At 33.7% G+C, this 11,989-nt stretch overlaps 1 long non-coding RNA gene and 2 other non-coding genes across 3 annotated transcripts; 2 read left to right on the forward strand and 1 right to left on the reverse strand.

Annotated features, from left to right (window-relative positions):
- Nucleotides 1-3,917: 3,917 nt before the first annotated feature.
- LOC124383039 lies at nucleotides 3,918-5,263 on the forward strand. The gene is made up of 3 exons (XR_006925203.1): nucleotides 3,918-4,248; nucleotides 4,771-4,881; nucleotides 4,970-5,263. It is a non-coding gene; the product is annotated as an uncharacterized LOC124383039 (long non-coding RNA).
- Nucleotides 5,264-7,708: 2,445 nt separating this feature from the next.
- trnas-cga lies at nucleotides 7,709-7,790 on the reverse strand. Its single transcript has one exon. It is a non-coding gene; the product is annotated as a tRNA-Ser (tRNA).
- A 2,490-nt stretch (nucleotides 7,791-10,280) lies between these two features.
- trnam-cau lies at nucleotides 10,281-10,353 on the forward strand. Its single transcript has one exon. It is a non-coding gene; the product is annotated as a tRNA-Met (tRNA).
- The last annotated feature ends 1,636 nt before the right edge of the window (nucleotides 10,354-11,989 follow it).

Below are 11,989 nucleotides of genomic sequence, written 5' to 3' on the forward strand. Positions count from 1 at the left end.
AATAATAATAATAATAATAATAATAATAATAATAATAATAATAATAATAATAATAATAATAATAATAATAATAATAATAATAATAATAATAATAATAATAATAATAATAATAATAATAATAATAATAATAATAATAATAATAATAATAATAATAATAATAATAATAATAATAATAATAATAATAATAATAATAATAATAATAATAATAATAATAATAATAATAATAATAATAATAATAATAATAATAATAATAATAATAATAATAATAATAATAATAATAATAATAATAATAATAATAATAATAATAATAATAATAATAATAATAATAATAATAATAATAATAATAATAATAATAATAATAATAATAATAATAATAATAATAATAATAATAATAATAATAATAATAATAATAATAATAATAATAATAATAATAATAATAATAATAATAATAATAATAATAATAATAATAATAATAATAATAATAATAATAATAATAATAATAATAATAATAATAATAATAATAATAATAATAATAATAATAATAATAATAATAATAATAATAATAATAATAATAATAATAATAATAATAATAATAATAATAATAATAATAATAATAATAATAATAATAATAATAATAATAATAATAATAATAATAATAATAATAATAATAATAATAATAATAATAATAATAATAATAATAATAATAATAATAATAATAATAATAATAATAATAATAATAATAATAATAATAATAATAATAATAATAATAATAATAATAATAATAATAATAATAATAATAATAATAATAATAATAATAATAATAATAATAATAATAATAATAATAATAATAATAATAATAATAATAATAATAATAATAATAATAATAATAATAATAATAATAATAATAATAATAATAATAATAATAATAATAATAATAATAATAATAATAATAATAATAATAATAATAATAATAATAATGAGGATGATAATGGGTTCAGCAGGTTCACAGAATAATTCACGAGTCACTGTTCTATAAACAATAAAACATTTTATTTTTAATTACTGAAAATGCTACAATATTACAAATCAATGTATATATTAATAAAGGTTATTTAACAATAGATATAATCAAGTACAAAGATTAAAAAATGATCCTAATTGGGTCTGAAACAACAACCTAATGATAAATAACTATAGATTATAATAGTAGTAAATCCACAAAATAAATGGTAAAATAATATCAAGTCTCTGAGTGACTCAAAACACCAGGAAGAAATGGTTAAAGGAGCAGAACAGGAAGAAACAGCAGGTCTGGATGCAGATGAAGGACTGGCTGAAGGAGATGAACTTTGACTACCAGGCTGTAAAGACACATATTGTATATAATGAACTTAAGCATAATAATGATGATGATAATGACATATGAAGATCTTTTTAAATGACAGGAATCTGCATTGGTACATTTACATTAGGTTTGGCTGCTGAATTGTTGCTGAAGGATTCACCAAACCGTGACTTGTAAAATCATGTAAAATCACACACGTGCTGGAAATGTAAAGATCTGATTTCCCTTTTAAAGAAAACACAAATGATCTTCTATTCAATAAAAGACAATATGACTATAAAAGGCTTTGGGGACGTTCCAGAGATAATTGCGTGGAGTAAATACTGAAATATGAAAATAATGAATGAGCAGTGATAATGTAAGTGCAGGCTGTATAATGGTGGGGGTGGAGGTAGAGGGCGCTACAGCAGTAGGAGTGGAGTAAAGCAGGTGGAACACTTGCAGCAGGTGGAACACTTACGACCTGGTAAAAGAACAATAAAGAGTGTGGAAAACAGGTTTTATTTACCTTTTAGTCTTGGTATTTTTTTACAGATCTAAATAAGAAGAAACATTGCAAAATATACATACAGTGAGGAAAATTAGTATTTGAACACCCTGCTATTTTGCAAGTTCTCCCACTTAGAAATCATGGAGGGGTCTGAAATTGTCATCATAGGAGCATAGGGGTATTTTGGGAAAAGCTTGCCACTGCATTTTCCGGTATTACTGCGTGTGTGTAAGACTGAGGATTATGTCCTTATTATTTTTGATGCTCATTTCTAAGTTTTTTTGACTAACCCATAACGCTGTTGTCAAGAAAAATAAAAAAGCACGAGTTTGGAAACCTGTCTGTGCTTATATGATTTAATTTGCAACTGGAGTTAGTGAGCTCTCCCTTCACCCAGACTCAACGCGTTACAACGGCTTGTATCTAAACAGTAGCCGACCAAGAAAGTCATTGTTCACTGTCTTTCTCCTTCCTTTCACAACTACAGTGGTACCTTGACCTACTAGTGCATTAATGTACGAGTTTTCCGAGGTACGAGCGGTCACTCTGTCGATCTTTGTTACGCGAGCAAAAAATTGAGGTACGAGCTTGAGACGCCGCTGCTAGATGGCGAAGCGAAGCCAGAAAGCGAAGACTGTGACGAAAATTAAGATAAGCAAAGAAGAAAAAGTACAAATTTTTAAGTTTAGGGATACGTAGTGTACAGGAGTGATAGTAAAAAACGAGTTTTCCCTCCGCCTCTGCTTATCGCTCGTCCACGGAACGAATTAAACTCGTAGGTCAAGGTACCACAGTATTTCTCTGGGGAGTTTATCTTTTGTCATCGTCGTGGCCACCGGTGGAAGTTTGCAGCTCAGAACACAGGTGAGGTGCGTTTTTTCGTTTCCGTTCGGAAATGTCATTGGTCTAATGTTATGGGGTTCAGTTTTTTATCAAACCCTTGATATCACCCAAATGAGGATGGTTCCCCTTTTGAGTTTGGTTCCTCTCAAGGTTTCTTCCTCATAACTACTAAGGGAGTTTTTCCTTGCCACAGTCACCATGGCTGCTCATCAGGGATAAATACACATCATTCGCTTTAAATCTTAACCCATTTAATCCCAAATTTTTCCCAGAGATGACATATTTGAATTTGTGTTGTATTTGTAGGTATATTAAACAATCATTGTCAATAATGTAAAAAAATATTTGAAAAGACCATGAAAAAATGTGGTTTATCTCTGGTCACAATTGTGTAGAACACTGGGAGTCTAAGTCTATGGTGTATATAAATACATCAAAAAAACTCCAGAAATTCATTCACTGCTTTAAACAACAGTCAATCAGAAGAAAAAAGTCACAGATACATATGCTTAACCTGCTGTAAAAGGTTTGTGCTTAAGACATTTAGTCATTCCACAGCGGAAAATCCCCCGTGCTGAAACATGTTAAGTGTCCAAATTACCAATGCTGAGAACATTTTTATATTTTCTATTTAATAAATTAAAGGCTCTCATTCATTTTTATCCTCTTATAATTACATTTAACATTTATTAAGTTCATTATTCAATATTTATATTTCAGTTATATTTATTATATTCATTACATTAACTGAAGATCAAAGCGTGGAGTAGAAGAAACGAATAAACAAACAACTGTTACGGTTACAAACAACTGATGTATTTGGCAGTGTAGATGAGAGAGCTGGTCTCATATTGCTCCAAAAAAAAAAAATGATTAAGTTACTGAAAATAATTTGCATTGTTTAGTGGCTGTTTCTCTGATGTAGTGACTGTCAGAGTAATGAAAATACTCCACCATGTACAGTAATTGGGTAACAGTAGGTGGCGCAATAATGACATTGTTTATTCGTGACAATAGAATTAATGACTTCAGCTTTAATGAAAAACAAACACAAAGGTGAATGAGAGAGATCTCAAAGTGAGCTACCTAGTAGCTGAACTCGTAGCCTAATCAAAAAAAGCCCCACACTGTGGCAGAGACATTAATGCTACCTGCCTGCAAAGCCGCTGTCAACAAGATGCTCGTCCCTGACGCAGTTAAAGAAATAACATTTTTTCATTTTGTAAATTTACCCCCTTACAAAGAAATTAACAGATTAGAATTTTTATATTAGATTTATTTTAACAGAGAGACAGAATATAAAACAAATATGCTGTAACATTAAATTATATATTAAAAAATGATATATTTTAACACAAAAATAGAGTTATTACTGCAAGTCAGTGTTAAATAGTAAAAAGACCCAAGTCAGGAACACACACGCAATCTTCCATTTATTTAGTTCACCCACTGGTAACACACACAGCAGGTGAATTTCGGCATGAGCGCGTGTATTCCCGACCCAGACCAAACTCTAATATTTCATACACTGTATTTATACCAAGAGATCTTTACAATTCACATGATCATGGTAGATGAAAAAGTTCACTCACTTAATTTGATTACAATATATACATTATATTGTAAATTGTAGTGTTAAAGCGTCATTTTGAACACAATACTGTAATTTTTCATGTTTACTTCTTTAAAATTTTTATATTTATTTTAACTGATTAATTTATGCATCTCGCAATGCATCACGGGAAGAAATACTTCAGCGAACGTCTTCAAAAGCATAAAAGGCTTCAATCTTGTTAAAAAAGCTTTCCTATAAGAATATTACTGTATAAATAATAGAAACATGTTGAATGGAAAGATTTGACGGTAAAACTTACAGATAAAACACGATGAATCTCTGGATTCCGTTTCACATCAGCGTCATTTAGCCACGCCCACATCGCATGTGCCGTAACAAACCTTTTCCTCGTTTTAAATCTATAGATGTATGTAACAGGTGTATAATTTACCCTGTTCAATTTACATGTCCTGTTTCAATTCATACTAAACTGTTGATTTGTCTTGTTTATACTCATATCTGTGTTTATAAATGTAGTTACCTGATCAAAATGGGTGCTTCTCTTAAATGCCTTGATAATAGAAGCTGATGTCACTTCCTGTCCTGACTCCTCCTCTTCCCTTTCTGTATTGTAATCTCATTGGAGTGGTGGGTTTTTCCTAAATTTATGATAAACTGGTTTAATTTTATATTAATTACTTTTATATTTATTTATTATTTATTTATATATTTATAGGTTGAAAGAAGCAGAAATAGAGGACAGGGTAGTGTGGAGGAGGATGATCCGCTGTGGCGCCCCCTAAAGGGAGCAGCCGAAATAATTTTTTTATTTTTTCTCACTGAAGTTTTTGTGTGAGGTTTCTTTATCTATCTGTGTGAATATTTTACACTTTTTGTTTGTATTTTTATGAATGTGAGGGCACATGGTGATAAGTCTACCACACACACAATAAGTGAAATATCACCACAGGGGCTGCTGATTTGTTGTGTGTTTTTTAGAAGAAACATTAAACACTTCCAGTGAGCTGCAGTCTGCAGTCCCGTGTCTGATTTCACATCACAGCACACAGAGTCAAGTATTTCAACTGGTGTCGTCGATAGTGATGAGCGATACCAATCATTTTCTTTTCAATCCGATACAGAGTACTTTCAAGACGAGTATCTTCGATACAATACTTCTATGAAATATGTATAAACTGTTTTAATACAAATCAGCGGCTTTGCAGGCAGGTAGCATTAATGTCTCTGCCACAGTGTGGGGCTTTTTTTGATTAGGCTACGAGTTCAGCTACTAGGTAGCTCACTTTGAGATCTCTCTCCTTTACCTTTGTGTTTTTTTTATTAATGTTGACATCATTAATTCTTATGTCATGAATAAACAAGGTCATTATTGCGCCACCTACTGTCACTCAATTACTGTACATGCTGGAGTATTTTCATTACTCTGCCAGTCACTACATCAGAGAAACAGCCACTAAACAATGCAAATTATTTTCAGTAACTTAATAATCATTTTCTATGAGACCAGCTCTCTCATCCACACTCCTAAAAACATCAGTAGTTTGTAACCAGACACACTGATAACATCCTCACACATCTCCTTAATATCACACATCTGTACTCTGGTCTGAGAGAAAAAAGAGAGAGAGAGAGAGAGAGAGAGAGAGAGAGAGAGAGAGAGAGAGAGAGAGAGAGAGAGAGAAAATAGTATAAAACAAACAGATGATTAATATTTTTTACACAGAATTAAGCAGAAATCAAGCACTGACAGTGCCACTAGAGGGCAGTGTGAGACTGACAATTGTCAATGTGAACTGTGGGTTACAATTCAACTTTTTCTATATCTAATGCAGTTCTTCTTCTTCTTCTTCTTCTTCTTCTTCTTCTTCTTCTTCTTCTTCTTATTATTATTAGTGTTATTAATTTCTTCTACTCCATGCTTTGATCTTCAGTTAAAAAGTCCAAATTTACAATGTAGAACTACTGCAACATTTCAGTGGTAACATACAGCATGTTTTTGTAAAGTAAGTGACAAAAACCCCAAAGGAATTTTCTTGTCACTTTATATGAGTTGTTTTAGAAAAAGCATCAATTAAATGCAGAGAAGCCCCTTTTTTAATAACACTGTTTTTGGTCCTGTGTATTTGGGGGTGTTTTAATTTTAGAGCATGTTGTATTTAATAACCTTTGCATGTGTTTAAAAGCTTTTCCTTTTTCATGTTTTCTCCATGAAGCGTTTACTAAGAGCTTACGAGCACCTGGGCTTTGTTTTGCAACTGATCCTGAAGCAGAACAAGATCACATTCAAGCGTTCCCTCAGCCGTCACCAAGTGCCTTAGATCAGCTTCCTCCATCATCACATAAAGCATAAAATGTGATCTCTTTATAAATATTTTTTATAGATTATAGTCATAACATTGTATATGTTTGTACATAAATAAATAAAATACACAGTAGATCTGGACAGCGTTACTCGTTCTCTCTAATAGTTTATACAGTGGCAGGTCTTCAGTCCCAATCCCCCTCTTAAAGACAACACAGGACAGTGCAAGACAACACAAAACAGTGTAAAACATATACACAAGACACAAAATAGTGATTAACGAAAGGTGTGCATTTCTAACTGCTATTTTCTTCTGGAAAATCCCATCTAGAAATAATTTCTAGATGGTATTTCTAGTGTTGATATTCAGACTGCATCTAACCATTATGGTGTGTGAGTGTCTGTTTGTATTACTCCCCATATTGCCAGATAACAACATTTAAATCACACAATAAACGCTACAAAGCCACAAATCTAGGAGACAGTAACATGAGAAGTGATGCAGTATCATGATATAATACCGTATTTTCTGGACTATAAGCCGCTACTTTTTTCTCAAGCTTTCAACCCCGCGGCTTAAACAATGAAGCGGCTAATTTATGGATTTTTCCTGGGTTTTTCTTGGTTTCACAAGCTTCAAGCCAAAAAACTGAGCCCCATAACATTAGACCAATAAAATTGCCGAACGGGTTCAGGTAAACCAATAAAATTCTTTATATCAAATCGGGTGCGCTCTCACTGAATCATAAATATGCATGAGGTTCCTCTGACGAAATGCACTTCAACTGTGTTCTGAGCTGCACGGCATCGGGAGAAAAGCTTTACCGATGGTGATTTTTAAACGCACGATGATGCCAAAAGATAAACTCCCGTGAGAAATTGTTGTGAAAGGAAGGAGGAAGACAGTGACCAATGACTTACTCCTTAGATACAAGCCGTGTAACAGACACTATCTTTCGTTAAAGCCTGTGTAAAGTTCATTAGTTTTAATGTAGGCACCTGCAGCTTATAGACAGGTGCGGCTTATTTATGTTCAAAATTAAAATCTTTTTAACATTCAGTGGGTGCAGTTTATATTTGGATGAAATCATCAACTCCATTGTACACTTAGCAATAAGAGGGTTCATACAACACTTTAACTTAAAGCAGCCCCGCTGTGAGCAGGATTCGAACCTGCGTGGGGAAACCCCATTGGATTTCGAGTCCAACGCCTTAACCTCTCGGCCATCACAGCAGAGCTGAAGTGAGAAAATGGAAATGAAGAGATGTCTTTATTATTATTTCATAGTTCGTCATAGTTTCACCTTAAAAGAAGCATTTAGAATTAAACAGTGTCTCTGACAAACATTGGCTAAAAAAGAAACCCTCAAAGTATCTGTCCCAGACGCACCACCCTGCCAGCAACAGTCACTCAGTCCACTCAGTGCTTGGTGTCTGACAAAAGCCAGAACGTCCCTGGGTGGGTTTGGAAACCAGCCTTTTGGTTAACAACTGAAAGTGCTAACCAGTGGCGCCATTGGCTGAGAAAGAAATGGAAGATCTTGCACTGATTAGCTGTCATTACAAGACACACAGCGCACAAGCGAATTCTGAGATCAGACAAGATCGAGCGGTCTCAGAGTGGTATGGCCGTAGACGAGAATTGCTGATTCAAATGGCAATTTATTTTTGTTTGTTTGTTTGCTTATATGCCTTTTCTGCTATTCAAGTTCAACTTTTATCACAATTTATTCACCACAGTAGATGTTCATCCTTAAATTAAGCATGAAAGCAAATAAAATGTACATGAGTCAAAAAATTTGCCCAGGCCCTCAACAGTTCTTTATAAAAGTTTAGAAACCCCTCTGTTATGTAATTCTTTGTTTTCATCCACAATATGTTGTCTCCAAGTTCGAAGTTGCTTCACTTGTTTAAGAAAAACCCCATTTTTGCTTTCCATGACACATTGCTTTATTCATCCATGTACTGTTTTATCGTTTTCATTTATCATTTGTTCCACATCTATTAACCCCAATCCTTCCTTCTCTATTGCTCCTATTAAGGTGTTGTATGCAATTCTTGCTGGCTTCCCTTCCCATAAAAAATCTAAAAAACTTTTTTTAGCCTTCTTTCCGCCCACAATGGCACAGATGATGTGTATAAAATATATCATAGATTAGAAATCATTAAAATGTTAAGATCTAACATTATTTCTTCTGCTGTCTTTTCATCCCTCCTCATTAAAACTCCTAAAATCTTTATTTCTTTTGCTTCCATAAAAGTAAAATGCTCTGTTAAAAACGCCGCCCTTCTGAATCTCATGTGTACCATTTTATCATAATTTATTTTGGCTCCTGATCCCCTACAGAACTTTTGTACCGTTTGCATTGCTTTTTTCACCCCCTCCAGATTTTTGACTAATATCATTGTGTCATCCGCATATTTAAATATTTTATTCTCTTCTCTCTCGATGCCTAATCCTTTTATTCCTTGCTCTTGTTTTTTAGTTAGTCCAAAAGGAACCACAATTAGATGTACAATTAATGTATGGGTCATATACAAATACAACATGAATGGGTCCAAGAGCAAACAATCGAGATCAATTGCTACTGTGGACAGTGGTGCCTAATGTTTGTTAGTTGCAGCACTGCTTTGTTATTGCTGGAAGAGTAGGACCCTCAGAGCATTTGCTGTCAACAGTTGTGTGTTGCATGCTAATTTCAACAGAATTTTGGTGGTTTGTTAAAACTATGACCAGATATTAGATAGAACGTTTTCACTGCTATGGCATGGCTATTGTTTGTCGATATGTATCTTATAACTATATTTAACTATATTTGTATTTGACCATATTTTATGTTGAGGACCTTAGCAAGTCTTAAATTAATGGTAGAGCTAGCATCAAGACAAAAATCAAATCTATGCTTCTGCCTTATTAGCGGTTAGTTTGAATGCATATGTCCATGCAATATTTTTTTTCTAAAGCTAAGAGCAAAGAATTTCCATTCAACAGCTGGCTCCCTAATCGGATGTTCCAACAAATATTCCTGACACAGAATCATTCCATACTTTGTGCTCACACATCCAAAGCCCACACTTATCTTCTGATTAGCAAAGATTAGGAACATGGGCACAACTGTTTTGTCCCATTGGCACAACCATGTATAAACTGCTTGTGTTGATTCAACTGGCAGGCAATGGTGGATTGTGAGGTGTTGATTACATGGGTATGTCTTAAATCCAAAGTAAACAGTCCAATGGTACAGTTATTGTTCAAAATATGATTTTAAAATCTCTTACATGAAACCAATACAAAATTTCTTGGGTCCAAGAGCAAACGATCTAGATCAGCTGCTCATACCACTTAGGACAGTGGTGCTTAATGTTGGTTAGATGCAGCTCCTCTTTGTTATTGCTATAAGCGTGGTACCATGGCCATACAAACTGCAATAAGAATCAGCTAAATTGAGTACAACTGCACTGTGATTTCAACCCAAAACATTATAGACCTTTTTGTCAATGAGCAAACTGTTTGTGGTGGTACAACTCCATAGTAATCTCAGATTCTGAGGTTTGTAATAACATAGATATATCTTACAGTCAGATTGGACAGTACATTGGTACAGCAGTTGATCTAAATCAAGTAAAAAATCTTCTTACACTGAAGATAAACAACAGGCAACAGGGCCTTAATTGTCATACATTCTCAGAGCAGTGGCTCATAATAACGGCCTTCACACAGCTCGCCTCGTTAGTGCAGTAGGTAACGCGTGAGTCTCATAATCTGAAGGTCGTGAGTTCAATCCTTACACGAGGCAAGGTTTCTTTTGAAATCTTGATCATGGATTGTGGTTCCACAGGCAGACAAACTGCAACATAAATCAAGTAAAACGGCTACAAGTGTTTAGTCTCATCTGCACAAACAATTATATACTGCTTGTGTTGATTCAACTGGCAGGCAATGGCAGATTCAAGTTCTTGATTACAAGAGGTTCCTCTTACAACCAAAGTGCACAGTCCAGTGGTACAGTAATTGTTCTACAAAATATTTAAAAACCTCTTATATTAAACAAATACAACATGCATGGGTCCAAGAGCAAACAATCAAGATCAATTGCTCCTACCACTAAGGACAGTGGTGCTTAATGTTTGTTAGTTGCAGCACTGCTTTGTTATTGCTGGAAGAGTAGGACCCTCAGAGCAATTGCTGTCAACATTTGTGTGTTGCATGCTAATTTCCACAGAATTTTGGTGCTTTGTTGAAACTATGACCAGATATTAGATAGAAAGTTTTCACTGCTATAGCATGGTTATTGTAGGTTGATATGTATTTTAACTATATTTGTATTTGATCATATTTTATGTTGAGGACCTTAGCAAGTCTCAAATTAATGGTAGGACTAGCATCAAGACAAAAATTAAATCTATGCTTCTGCCTTATTAGCTGTTAGTTTGAATGCATATGTCCATGCAATATTTTTTCCCTAAATCTAATAGCAAAGAATTTCCATTTAACAGCTGGCTGAGTATTTGCCAGCTTGCATTGAGGTGTTGTGGCTTAGTTGGTTAAAGTCCCTGATTTTAAGTGCTTTAACTGTGAGAAGAGAGGGCACATTGCGAGGGACTGCAACGCAGTAACGTGCCCGGATTGCAATCTGCCTTTAAATAAGTGTGAGTGTTGGATGGGGAATGAGAAGGCGGAGGATAAACAGCAGGTGGATGCGCAGTTGCATGAACGAGACAGTGAGCGGCGAGAAGAGTAAATAACAACACATGAGGGAGAAACAACAATGGACAATTGCGTGGAACAAGAAGGAAAGAAGCACAACAACCAGGAGGATCACTAACAGCAGGATGGGGAAATCTGGACCCAAATAGGACTAACTGAAAGTTTGCTAAACGCTTTGGTGGAGAAAAAGGACCAAGGGAAAGAAACATCGGTGGACATGCAACAGGATGGAGAATCATGGACTCAAATGGAGTTGACGGACAGCCTGCAAAATGACCTGAACACAATGGAATCCGACCCTCCAGCATGTAAGGAACAAGCAACAGGAATAAAAGATGAAAAGGGAAAAGAAAAAAGGAGGACAAACAAGTGAAACCAACGAAAAGAATGAGGTCAGTAAAGGCAATATCTAATGTAGAGGTTGCCAGAAAGAAAGTCCTTAAAAAAGACATGATAAAGACTGAAAACAGGTTTGACTCGCTAAAGGACTTGGAGGAGATGAACTGAGATGATCAGTCAAAGGGAAATTAAAATGTATCTTTATTTTAAAACTGTTATGAATTATAAATCGATATCCTTCTAAAAGTTGCTAAGTAACACCGTGACATCATTGTGCGATGGCGTCATTTCATCGTCGAAACGCAAAACTGCGTCTTTATGTTACAAAATATATAGAAAATGTAGTACAGTACAGTCTCTGTATTTTCTGAGCAGCGCTGCAGCGC

This window comes from Silurus meridionalis, chromosome 3, assembly GCF_014805685.1.
Source record: "Silurus meridionalis isolate SWU-2019-XX chromosome 3, ASM1480568v1, whole genome shotgun sequence".
Taxonomy (NCBI): domain Eukaryota; kingdom Metazoa; phylum Chordata; class Actinopteri; order Siluriformes; family Siluridae; genus Silurus; species Silurus meridionalis.